The sequence below is a fragment of the Pseudorca crassidens genome, chromosome 4, assembly GCF_039906515.1.
Source record: "Pseudorca crassidens isolate mPseCra1 chromosome 4, mPseCra1.hap1, whole genome shotgun sequence".
NCBI lineage: Eukaryota > Metazoa > Chordata > Mammalia > Artiodactyla > Delphinidae > Pseudorca > Pseudorca crassidens.
Genome location: NC_090299.1, coordinates 19,995,362 through 20,009,490, shown reverse-complemented (window position 1 = coordinate 20,009,490; position 14,129 = coordinate 19,995,362). Strand labels below are relative to the sequence as shown.

The following is a 14,129-nucleotide window of genomic DNA, read 5'->3' as shown; positions in this document are numbered from 1 at the left end:
TAACATCTTTTCTCCCATTTTTTTCTTGATGAGTCTGACTAAAGGTTTACTCATTTTGTTTATCTTTTCAAAGAACCAGCTTTTAGTTTCATTGACCTTTTTTATTTCTTTCTTCATTTCTGTTTCATTTATTTCTGCTCTAAATTTTTGGATTTCTTTCCTTCTACTGACTTTAGGTTTTATTTGTTTTTCTTTCTCTAGTTCCTTTAGGTCTAAGTCTAGGTTATTTATTTTTTCTTGTTTTCTGGGGTAAGATTTTATTACTATAAACTTCTCTCTTAGGACTGCTTTTGCTGCACCCCATAGGTTTTGGATCAGGTTTTCATTTTCATTTTTCTCTAGGTATATTTCATTTCCTCTTTGATTTCTTCAGTGATCCACTGGTTTTTTAGTAGCATATTTTTTAGCCTCCTTGTGTTTGTGAGTTTTACAGTTTTGTTTTGTTTTTCTTTTTAGCGGTATGCAGACCTCTCACTGTTGTGGCCTCTCCCATTGCGGAGCACAGGCTCCGGACACACAGGCTCAGCAACCATGGCTCACGAGCCCAGCTGCTCTGTAGCATGTGGGATCTTCCCGGACCGGGGCATGAACCCGTGTCCCCTGCATTGGCAGGCGGACTCTCAACCACTGCACCACCAGGGAAGCCCCCAGTTTTACAGTTTTTTTCTTGCTATCTTAAATTTACTGAGTCTTACTTTGTGGTCCAGCATGTGGTCAATCCTGGAGAATGTTCTATGTGCACTTGAGAAGAATGTGTATTCTGCTGCTTTTGGGTGGAAGGCTCTATAAATATCAATTAAGTCTATCTGGTCTAATGTGTCATTTAAGGCCTGTGTTTCCTTACTGATTTTCTATCTCAAAGATCTGTCCATTGATGAAAGTGGGGTATTAAAACCCCCCACAATTATTGTGTTACTGTTGATTTCTCCATGTATGACTGTTAATATTTGCCTTATATATCGGGGTGTTCCTATGTTGGATGCATATATATTTACAGTTGGTGTATCTTCTTGGATTGATCCCTTGATCATTATGTAGTGTCCTTCTTTGACTCTTGTAACGGTCTTTATTTTAAAGTCTATTTTGTCTGATTTGAGTACTGCTACTCCAGTTTTCTTTTAATTTCATTCACATTGAGTACCTTTTTCCATCCCCTCACTTTCAGTCTGTATGTGTCCCTAGATCTGAAGTGGGTCTCTTGTAGACAGCATATATATGCATCTTGTTTTCATATCCATTCAGCCAGTCTATGTCTTTTGGTTGGAGCATTTAATCCATTTTCATTTAAGGTAATTATTGATATGTATATTCCTATTGCTATTTTCTCAATTGTTTTGGATTTATTTTTGTAGGTCTTTTTTCTTCCCTTCCTCTTTTGTTGTCTTGTCTTGTGATTTGATGACTAACTTTAGTGTTGTGTTTGGATTCCTTTTTTCTTTTCTGTGTGTGTATCTCTTGTAGATTTTCAGTTGTGGTTAACATGAGGATTTGATATAATACTCTATATATAAGCAAGATTATTTTAAGTTGCTGGTCTTTTAATGTCGAATGCATTTCCAATATCCTGCACTTGTGCTCTCCTCTTCTCACAATTGCTTGTTTTTGTTTTTGTTTTTGTTTTGTTTTTTCGGTACGCAGGCCTCTCACTGTTGTGGCCTCTCCTGTTGTGGAGCACAGGCTCCAGACGTGCAGGCTCAGTGGCCATGGCTCATGGGCCCAGCCACTCTGCAGCATGTGGGATCTTCCTGGGCCAGGGCATGAACCTGTGTCCCCTGCATTGGCAGGCGGACTCTCAACCACTGTGCCACCAGGGAAGCCCCACAGTTGCTGGTTTTGATATCATATTTGTGTACAGATAATTTCCTACATTTACTTCATGTTTGCCTTTACCAGTGAGCTTTTCCATTCATAATTTTCCTGTTTCTAGTAGTGGCCTTTTCTTTTCTGCTTAGAGAAGTTCCTTTAGCATTTCTTGCAAAGCTACTGGTGGTGCTAAATTCTCTTCGCTTTTGCTTGTCTGTAAAACTTTTGATTTCTCCATCAAATCTGAATAAGAGCCTTGCTGGGTAGAGTATGCTTGGATGTAGATTCTTCCATTTCATTACTTCTTTAAATATACTGTGCCCATCCCTTTTGGTCTGCAGAGTTTCTTCTGAGAATTCAGCTGATAACCTTACTGGAGTTCCCTTGTATATTATTTGTTGCTTTTCCCTTGTTGCTTTTAACATTTTTTCTTTGTCTTTAATTTTTGTCAGTTTGATTACTATGTGTCTCAGTGTGTTCATCCTTGGGTTTATCCTACCTGGGACTCTGTGCTTCCTAGACTAGGGTGACTGTTTCCCTTCCCATGTTAGGGGAGTTTTTGGCTATTATCTCTTCAAACATTTTCTGAGGTCCTTTCTTCTCCTTCTGGGACCCCTATAATGTGAATGTTGATGCATTTAATGTTGTCCCAGATATCTCTTATACTCTCTTCATTTCTTTTAATTTTTTTCTTTATTCTGTTCTGTGGCAGTGATTGCCACCATTCTGTTTTCCAGGTCACTTGTTCTTTCTTCTATCTATCTTAGTTACTTCTAGTGTATTTTTTATTTCCAGTATTGTATGTTCATCTCTATTTTTTTGTTCTATAGTTCTTCTAGGTCTTTGTTTAAAACTTCTTGTATCTTCTCAATCTGTACCTGCATTCTTTTTCCAAGATCTTGGATCATCTTAACTGTTATTACTCTGAATCTCTGAATTATTTTTTCCAGTAGATTGCCTATCTCCACTTCACTTATTTGTTCTTCTGAGGTTTTCTCTTGTTTCTTCTTCTGGGACATATTGCTCTGTTGTGTCATTTTGTCTAACATTCTGTGATTGCAGTTTCCATTCCAGAGGCTGCAGGGTTGTAGTTCTTCTTGCTTCTTCTGTCTGCACTCTGGTGGATGAAACTGTTTACAAGGTTTGTACAGTCTTACTCTTGGGAAAGCTTGGTTCCTGCTTGTTGATGGGTGGTGCTGGGTCTTGCAACTCTGTTTGGCAGGGCCATGCTCAGGAAGACTTTAAGCAGCCTGTCTGCTGATTGTGCCCTGTTGTTTGTCTGGCTTGAGGCATCTCAGTACTGGAGTCTCAGGCTCTTGGGTGGGGCTAAGTCTTGTGGTGGAAATGGTGGCCTCCAGGAGGGCTCACACCAATGAGTACTCACCAGAGCTGCTGCTGCCAGTGTCCTTGTCCCTGCAGTGAGCCACAGCTGCCCCTTGCCTCCACAGGAGACCCTCCAATACTAGCAGCTAAGTCTGGCTCATTCTCTTATGAGGTCACTGCTTTTTCCCTGGGTCCTGGTGCACACAAGATCTTATGTGCACCCTCCAAGAGTGGAGTTCATGTTTCCCCCAGTCCTGTGGAGTTCCTGTGATCAAACCCTGCTGGCCTTCAAAGCCATATTCTCTGCAGGCTCCTCCTCCATTTGCCATACCCCCAGGCTGGGAAGCCTCATGTGTGGCTCAAGACTTTCACTCCTGTGGGAGAACTTCTGTGGTATAATTATTCAGTTTGTGGGTCACCCACCTGATAGGTATGGGATTTGATTTTATAGTGATTGTGCTCCTCCTACCATCTTTTTGTGTCTTCTTCTTTGTCTTTGGGTATAAGGTAACTTTTTTGGTAGGTTCCAGCATTTTTTCTTGTTTCTTAATGTAAGATTATATTGCTATAGACTTCCCTCTTATATCTGCTTTTCCTGCATCCCATAGGTTTCTGATTTTTGTGTTTTTGTTTTCATTTGTCTCTGGGTATTATTTCTTTGGTGATCCATTGATTGTTTAACCACCAGGTGTTTGTGTTTTTACAGTTTTCCTTCCTGTAGTTGATTTCTAATCTCACAGCATTGTGGTCGGAAAAGTAGCTTGATATGATTTCAATATTCCTAAATTTACCAAGGGGTTCTTTGTGGTCCAGCATGTCCTCTATCCTGGAGAATTTTCCATGTGCACTTGAGAAGAACATGTATTCTGCTGCTTTCAGATGGAATGTCCTATAAATATCATTTAAGTCCATCTGGTGTAATGTGTCATTTAGGCCTGTGTTTCCTTATTGATTTTCTGTCTGGATGATCTGTCCATTGATGTAAGTGGGTTGTTAAAATCCCCCATTATTACTGTGTTACTCTCTATTATTTCCCCTTTTATGGATGTTAGCATTTGCCCTATATATTGAGGTGCTCCTATGTTGGGTGCATATATATTTTACAATTGTTGTTATATCTTCTTCTTGGATTGATCCCTTGATCATTATGTGGTGTTCTTCTTTGTCTCTTGTAACAGTCTTTATTGTAAAGTCTATTTTGTCTGATATGAGTATTGCTACTCCAGCTTTCTTTTGATCTCCATTTGCATGGAGTACCTTTTTTCATTCCCTCACTTTCAGTCTGTATGTGTCCATAGATATGAAGTGGGTCTCTTGTAGACAATATATACTGGTCTTGTTTTTGTATCCATTCAGCCAGTATATATGTCTTTTGGTTCAAGCATTTAATCCATTTTCTTTTAAGGTAATTATCAATATGTATGTTCCCATTACCATTTTCTTAATTGTTTGTTTTCAGTCTGTGTATGTAGGCCTTTTTTTTTCCCCTTCCTCTTTTTTTCTTTTTTCTTGTGTTTCTTGTCTAGAGAAGTTCCTTTAGCATTTGTTATAAAGCTGGTTTGGTTCTGCTGAATTCTTTTTAGCTTTTGCTTAAGCTATTGATTTCTCTGTCGAATCTGAATGACAGCCTTGCTGAGTGGAGTATTATTGGTTTTAGGTTTTTTCCTTTCATATCCTGCCACTCATTTCTGGCCTGCAGAATTTCTTCTGAAAAATTAGCTGATAGCCTTACAGGGATTCCGTTGTATGTTACTTGTTGCTTTTCCCTCGTAGACAGTCTCATCCACCAGAGTATAGACAGCAGATGCAAGAAGAACTACAACCTTGCAGCCTTCAGAATGGAAGCTGAAATCACAGAATGTTAGACAGAATGACACAGCAGAGGAATATGTCCCAGAAGAAGTAACAAGATAAAACCCCAGAAGAACAAAGAAGTGGAGATAGTCAATCTACTGGAAAAATAATTCAGAGTAATGACAGTTAAGATGATCCAAGATCTTGGAAAAAGAATGCAGGTACAGGCTGAGAAAATACAAGGAATTTTTAACAAGGACCTAGAAGAACTAAACAAAGAGTGATGAACAACACAATAAGTGAAGTGAAAAATACACTAGAAGGAATCAATAGCAGAATAACTGGGGCAGAAGAACAGATCAGTGAGCTGGAAAATAGAATGATGGAAATCACTGATGTGGAAAAGAATAAAAAGAATGAAAAGAAATGAGGACAGTCTCAGAGGACTCTAAGACAACATTAAACACACCAACATTTGAATTATAGTGGTCCCAGAAGAAGAGAAAGAGAAACGGTCTAGGGAAAATATTTGAAGAGAATATAGTTGACAACTTCCCTAACATGGGAAAGGAAATAGTCACCAAGTCAAGGAAGTGCAGAGTCCCATACAGGATAAACCCAAGGAGAAACACATATTAATCAAACCAATAAAAATTAAGTACAAAGAAAAAATATTAAAAGCAGCAAGGGAAAAGCAACAAATAACATATAAGGGAATCTCCATAAGGTTAAGCTGATTCATCAGCAGAAACTCTGCAAGCCAGAAGGGAGTGGCAGGACATATTTAAAGTGATGAAAGGGAAAAACCTACTGCCAAGATTACTGTACCCAGCAAGGATCTCATTCAGATTTGAAAGAGAAATTAAAATCTTTACAGACAAGCAAAAGTTAAGAGAATTCAGCACCACCAAACCAGCTTTACAACAAATGCTAAAAGACATTCTCTAGGCAGGAAACACAAGAGAAGAAAAAGACCTACAAAAGCAAACCCAAAAAGATTAAGAAAATAGTAATAGGAACATACATATTGCTAACTACCTTAAATGTAAATGGATTAAATGGTCCAACCAAAAGACATAGACTGGCTGAATGGCTACAAAAACAAGACCCATATATATGCTGTCTACAAGACACCCATCTCAGACCTAGGGATACATACAGACTGAAAGTGAGGGGATGGAAAAAGATAGTCCATGCAAATGGAGGTCAAAAGAAAGCTAGAGTAGCAATTCTCATATCAGACAAAATAGACTTTAAAATAAACACTGTTAAGAGAGACAAAGAAGGACACTACATAATGGTCAAGGGATCAATCCAAGAAGAAGATATAACAATTATAAATATATATGTACCCAACATAGGAGCACCTCAATATATAAGGCAAATGCTAACAGCCATAAAAAGGAAAAGCAACAGTAACATAATAATAGGGACTTTAGCATCCCACTTATACCAATGGATAGATCATCCAGACAGTAAATTAATATGGAAACACAAGCCTTAAATGACACATTAGACTAGATAGACTTAATTGATATTTATAGGATATTTCCATCCCAAAACAGCAGAATACACTTTCAAGTGCACATGGAACATTCTCCAGGATAGATCACATCTTGGGTCACAAATCAAGCATCAGTAAAGTTAAGAAAATTGAAATCATATCAAGCAACCTCTTGAAACACAAGCCTATGAGATTAGAAATCACTACAAGAAAAAAAAAACTGTTAAAAAACACAAACACATGGAGGCTAAACAATACGTTACAAAATAACCAATAGATCACTGAAGATATCAAAGAGGAAATCAAAAAATACCTAGAGAAAAATGACAATGGAAACACGATGATCCAAAACCTATGGGACGCAGCAAAAGCTGTTCTAACAGGGAACTTTATAGCAATAAAATCTTACCTCAAGAAACAAGAAATCTCAAAAAAACCCAACATAACCTTACACCTAAAGCAACTAGAGAAAGAAGAACAAACAAAACCCAACGTGAGTAGAAGGAACTACATCATAAAGATCAGAGCAGAAATAAATGAAATAGAGATGAAGAAAACAATAGCAAATATCAATGAAACTAAAAGCTTGTTCTTAAAGATTAAAAACAATTGATAAACTTTAGACAGACTCATCAAGAAAAAAAGGGAGAGGACTCAAATCAATAAAATTAGAAATGAAAAAGAGAAGTTACAATGGACACCACAGAAATACAAAGGATTATAAGATACTACTATAAGCAAACTATAGGCTAATAAAATGGACAACCTAGAAGAAATGGACAAATTCTTAGAAAGGTACAATCTTCCAAGACTGAACCGGGAAGAAATAGAAAATGAACAGACTGATCACAAGTACTGAAATTGAAACTGTGGTTAAAAATCTTTCAACAAACAAAAGTACAGGACCAGAAGCCTTCACAGGAAAATTCTATCAAACATTTAGAGAAGAGCTAACACTTATCCTTCTCAAACCCTTACAAAATACAGCAGAGGGAGGAACACTCCCAAACTCATTCTATGAGGCCACCATCACCCTGATACAAAAACCAGACAAAGATATCACAAAAAAAATTTTTTTTCTTCACTGATGAATTACTGTTCATTGATTAACATAGATGCAAAAATCCTAAACAAAATACTAGTAAACTGAATCCAACAACACATTAAAAGGATCATACACCATGATCAAGTGGGATTTATTCCAGGGATGCAAGGATTTGTCAATATCCACAAATCAATCAATCAATGTGATATACCACATTGACAAATTGAGAGCGATAACAGTATGATCATCTCAATAGATGCAGAAAAAGCTTTTGACAAAATTCAACACCCATTTATGATAAAATCTCTCCAGAAATTGGGCACAGAAGCAACCTACCTCAACATAATAAAGCCCATGTATGACAAACCCACAGCAAATATCATTCTCAATGGTGAAAAACTGAAAGCATTTCCTCTAAGATCAGGAGCAAGACAAGGATGTCCAATCTCACCACTGTTATTCAACGTAGTTTTGGAAGTCCTAGCCATGGCAATCAGAGAAGAAAAAGAAATAAAAGGAATCCAAATTGGAAAAGAAGTGAAAATGTCACTGTTTGCTGATGACATGATACTATACATAGAAAACTCGAATGATGCTAACAGAAAACTATTAGAGCTCATCAATGAATCTGGTAAAGTTGCAGGATACAAGATTAATACACAGAAATCTCTTGCACTCCTATACACTAACAATGAAAGATCAGAAAGAGAAATAAAGGAAATAATCCCATTTACCATCACATCAAATATAATAATATACCTAGGAATGAACCTACCTAAGGAGGCAAAAGACCTGTACTAAAACTGTAAGATACTGATGAAATAAACAAAAGATGACACCAACAGATGGAGAGATATACCATGTTCTTGGATTGGAAGAATCAATATTGTGTAAATTACTATACTACCCAAAGCAATCTACAGATTGAATGCAATCCCTATCAAATAACCAATGGCATTTTTCACAGAATTAGAACAAACAATTTTACAATTTGTATGTAATCACAAAATACCACAAATAGCCAAAGCAATCTTGAGAAAGAAAAAAGGAGCTGGAGGAATCAGGCTCCCTGACTTCAGACTATATTACAAAGCCACAGTCATCAAAACAGTATGCTACGGACACAAAAACAGAAATGTAGATCAATGGAACGGGATAGAAAGTCCAGATCAACTTAAGAGAGAGATCAACTCAAACACCTATGGTCACCTAATCTATGACAATGCAGCAAGAATATACAATGGAAAAAGACAGTCTCTTCAATAAGTGATGCTGGGAAAACTGGACAGATATATGTAAAAGAATGACACTAGAACATTCTTTAACACCATACACAAAAATAAACTCAAAAGGGGTTAAAAACCTAAATGTAAGGCTGGATACTATAAAACTCTTAGATGGAAACTTGGGTAGAACATTCTCTGACATGAATCACAGTAAGATCTTTTTCAATCTACCTCCTAGAGTAATGAAAATTATTATAAAAATAAACAAATGGGACCTAATTAAAGGTAAAAACTTTTGCACAGAAAAGGAAACCATCAACAAAACAAAAAGACAATACTAAGAATGGGAGAAAATATTTGCAAATGCAGCAACTGAAAAGGGATTAATCTCCAAAATATACAAACAGCTCATGCAGCTGAATATCAAACAAACAACCCAATCAAAAAATGGGCAGAAGATCTAAATAGACATTTCTCCAAAGATGACATACAGATGGCTAAAAACACATGAAAAGATGCTGAACATCACTAATTACTAGAGGAATGCAAGTCAAAAATACAATGAGTTATCACCTAATACTGATCAGATTGGCCATCATCAAAAAGCCTACAAACAATGGTGTGGAGAAAAGGGAACCCTCCTACATAGTTGGTGGGAATGTAAACTGGTACAGCCACTATGGAGAACAGTATGGAGGTTCCTTATAATACTAAAAACAGAACTACCATATGATCCAGTAATCACAGTCCTGGGCATATATCCAGAGAAAACCATAATTGAAAAATATACATGCATCCCAGTGTTCATAGCAGCACTATTTACAATAGCCAGGACATGGAAGCAACCTAAAAGTCCATCAAGAGATGAATGGATAAAGAAGATGTGGTACATGTATAGAAAGGAACATCACTCAGCCATAAAACGAACAAAATAATGCCATTTGAAGCAACATGTTGGACCTAGAGATGGGAGATTGTCATACTGAGCGAAGTAAGCCAGACAGAGAAAGACAAATATCATATGATATTGCTTATATGAAGAATGTAAAAAAAAAAGGCTCCGAATGAACTTATGTACAAAACAGAAACAGAGTTACATATGTAGAAAATAACCTTATGGTTATTGGAGGGTAAGGGAGGGGAGAGATAAATTGCAAGATTGGGATTGACACATACACACTACTATATATAAGATAGGTAACTAATAAGGACCTACTGTATAGCACAGGGAACTCTACTCAATACTCTGTAATGGCCTATATGGGAAAAGAATCTAAAAGAGAGTGGATATATGTATACGTATAACAGATTCACTTTGCTCTACACCTGAAACTAACACAACATTGTAAATCAACTATACCCCACAAAATATAAATAAAGGGTAAAGAAAGACTTGTATGGCCATCTAGACAAGAAGGGAAGTCAAGTGCAGTTGGGTGGGAATTATATTTGCCTCAGTTTTCTCCATAACAGAAGATGGCAGTGCAACCATTACAGAGTTTTAAGGAAGACTATGAGGACTGTAATTTAACCCAGCCAATTTGTTCTTCTGAGTTGCCATTGACATTCTCAAGCAATCAAGAATTGTAGACAAAATTCAGCCAAACAAGAGAAATATACAGGTCAGAAATTAAGAAATTATGGTAAAGGACTGATGGTAAGCATTTGATGGACTCAAATATAGAATAAAAATTATACAAATGAACAATCATGGATACAATGACAATTATGACAATTATGGATACAGGACAGCCTATAAATGTTGTGAACTTTGATAGTATAAACATAATAATGTAATACGAATCAGACAGATGAGTTAGGAATTAGGAGGAAGTAGAGATGTACTAATTTCTTCAACTTTTATAACAGAATCAACAAATACAAACTAAAGTGAATAGTATAGTTTAAAAAATTACTCAAGCCTCTAAGTTTTCAATTAATCATTTTTCCTTAACAAGATAACTATCTTAGTTTCTGACCATAAGTGATTGTAGTTACTATATAAAGTTTATCAGTTCTTTGAGTTTTATTTTTTCTGTTAATTGCAGTAAAATTTAATACGTTTTAGTGGAAATATAATAGGAATTATAAATTTTTTCTTAACTACTGTGTGTGTGTTCATATAAGTCCCCTCATAGTTGTCTACAATGATTATTGAATGATTATTGATTAATAATGGGTATATTAAGTTGGTTAGATATGGAAATTATTATTTTACTTTCATCTCCATACTTTTTCTGTATTACCTCTTTCTAAACTCCTTTTCTTCTTATTGATCATTTGTAAAATCATTTTAATAAAATAATAGAATCATGATTGTAAAAAGGAGGTGGAAGAGCAGCAGCAGATAAGAAGGAATGGAATTTTCAGAAGTATAAAATGAAAATTGTCAAGAAGTAAATGAATTAAAATAATTATCTAAAGGTATTCTCCATATTTAGTAATAAGAAGGTCATGATGACGTGGATGAGAAAATTTTCTATGGAAGAGAGGCCAGAGGGCCAACTAGTAGTGGGAAAGGAATAAACAGGAGTGAAGAATAGAGGTAGTGGGGAGGTGTGTTAAGCTCTTTATATGTTAGATATTAAAATCTTAAATTATAGTGAAATTATCCACAGCATTAAAAAAATAAATTATTTTAAACATCTAGTTTGGGTAAAACTCTATCTGCATTTTTGAACACTTTTAATAGTGCTACAATAAATAATACTTTAAACCTACTTATACATGTATTCAATGTATACCATTCAGTGTTTATATAAGTGTTAAATGTATACATAGTATTCAATATAATCAATGCTAGCAAGGTGACAGCTCTTTCATGACTCTCTAATTCCCCAAGCATTGTATTACGTACATTTACAGCAACATTTGTATTCAGAAAGCAATTTTATCATAAGCTGAATCTTAGCAATTTTCTCACTATTTGGTAAAAGTTATTTCTATTATAAAACACATCTTCACATATGCCTATGGTTTTGCCCTTATTTATCAATTTAACAGCTGTAAGAAAGATTATTCAAGGTTCAGTTGTCATTATGTTTTCTTAAACGTTTTTTTAATAAGTAAAATGTTTACTCATTTGTTTCTAAAAGCCCCAAATATCTATTTAATAATCATTCCTAGAATTTAACATGATGTACATTAAACATTGGTCTGTAGTATTCTTCTTTGCCCTTTTTTGAAAATTAGAAGAAATACGACATGTTTCCTATTATTTTCACATCTACATGCATGAATTCTAAAGGGTTTTACCTTTAGATTATATTCAGCAGAATCATCAATCCAAGGTTCAAGTCTCTATTAAGACTGATGAAAACTAGGATAATGTTTAGAAAAGTTTCAAATTAATTCCACACATTTGAGACATTTGTATGCAAATTAGGAGGTATTATATATACATTAAGTCATACAAAATCCATCTTACTTTCTCTGGCTGTAATTTCCTTCTTATATCAATACATGTTTTCTGCCTTCGTGAATTTGAATTTTTTTGTTTTCCAAAAAACATAATACCTCATTCAAGCAATAATCATCTGTTTCACTGAGCACTGGGAAAAATTACTTCATATTTCAGAGCTCTTTGAAATTATGTTGAGATCCTATGTTATTAACAGACCATGTGAATTAGGCTTAGAGACAGAAAACCTGGATTTCTGTTCTGCCCTAAGTTATAGTAGGGTGAAGTTGGGCAATTACTGACACTGCCTCATCTATACAATTAATGACTTCTTTTTGTCAGTGTATTTGTGCTTAGTGCAGCAACTAAAAAATTCCACTAGGTATTTTAAGTAGAAAGAGATTTAATAATGGGAATTAGGTGCTTACAATGATCAGAGGCTGCCAGTGGAACATTTGAGAGAAAAGTGTATCACCAAGCTGCAATCCAGTGATAAAGCAGAAGCAGGAAGCTATGGCTGCTCCAATGGCAACTGTCTCTTGATAACCACAAAACTGCTGTATGGGCACTCTAATATTACTGCAGAAAAATCCCACATCCCATTTCTGTGCTTGCCAACAGAGAAAGGCCAAATAAAAAAAAAGAAAAAAGATGGCTTCTGCCTCCCAAATCACACTTAAGCACATTTTAAAGTCTATATAAGGTGTGGATTCTAGCTTTCCATGCCCTGAAGTAAATGAAGCCACACTGGAAGCTCATGAGAATAGAAACTGAGTTATCAGGTGAAACTTTCAAAATCACTCAGCTGCTGTGGAGCCCGCACTTCAGATTCTCATTTAGGGAAAGCTGAGGAGTGAAGTGGGGCCTCCGAGCAACTTGAGAGCAAAAAGTAAACACATTACTCTAGGAGGTGGGTCAAAAAGCATCTTGCTGTGATTTATGTCATAGAGTGTTCTGCCTATGTTTTCCTCTAAGAATTTGATAATGTCTGGCCTTACATTTAGGTCTCTAATCCATTTTGAGTTTATTTTTGTGTATGGTGTTAGGGAGTGTTCTAATTTCATACTTTTACATGTACCTGTCCAGTTTTCCCAGCACCACTTATTGAAGAGGTTGTCTTTTCTCCACTGTATATTCTTGCCTCCTTTATCAAAGATAAGGTGACCATATGTCTGTGGGTTTATCTCTGGGCTTTCTATCCTGTTCCATTGATCTATATTTCTGTTTTTATGCTAGTACCATACTGTCTTGATTACTAAAAACAAAAATAAAAAAATGGGACCTAATGAAACTTCAAAGCTTTTACACAGCAAAGGAAGCCATAAACAAGACCAAAAGACAACCCTCAGAATGGGAAAAAATATTTGCAAATGAAGCACCTGACAAAGGATTAATCTCCAAAATTTACAAGCAGCTCATACAGCTCAATAACAAAAAACAAACAGGCCAATCCAAAAAATGGGCAGAAGACCTAAATAGACATTTCACCAAAGAAGATATACAGACTGCCAACAAACACATGAAAGAATGCTCAACATCATTAATCATTAGAGAAATGCAAATCAAAACTACAATGAGATATCATCTCACACCGGTCAGAATGGCCATCATCAAAAAATCTAGAAACAATAAATGCTGGAGAGGGTGTGGAAAAAAGGGAACCCTCTTGCACTGTTGGTGGGAATGTAAATTGATACAGCCACTATGGAAAACAGTATGGAGGTTCCTTAAAAAACTACAAATAGAACTACCATACAACCCAGCAATCCCACTACTGGGCATATACCCTGAGAAAACCATAATTCAAAAAGAGTCATGTACCAAAATGTTCATTGCAGCTCTATTTACAATAGTCAGGACATGGAAGCAACCTAAGTGTCCATCAACAGATGAATGGATAAAGAAGATATGGCACATATATACAATGGAATATTACTGAGCCATAAAAAGAAATGAAATTGAATTATTTGTAGTGAGGTGGATGGACCTAGAGTCTGTCATACAGAGTGAAGTAAGTCAGAAAGAGAAAAACAA

General features: G+C 35.8%; 2 long non-coding RNA genes across 3 annotated transcripts in view; one reads left to right on the top strand and one right to left on the bottom strand.

The window, feature by feature from the left end:
- The window catches only part of LOC137223444 (uncharacterized), a 118,509-nt gene that overhangs the window by 3,943 nt on the left and 100,437 nt on the right, over positions 1 to 14,129 (bottom strand). The gene's annotated exons all lie outside the window — the stretch shown is intronic.
- LOC137223443 (uncharacterized) overlaps positions 1 to 14,129 on the top strand; it is a 174,355-nt gene that overhangs the window by 106,625 nt on the left and 53,601 nt on the right. Inside the window, exon 4 of one of the 2 annotated variants that reach the window (XR_010942877.1) lies at positions 4,900 to 13,620. The exons of the other annotated variant lie outside the window; for it this stretch is intronic. This is a non-coding gene — a long non-coding RNA (uncharacterized lncRNA). Of the gene's footprint in view, positions 1 to 4,899; positions 13,621 to 14,129 lie in introns of those variants that run through there. 2 annotated transcript variants of the gene reach the window in all.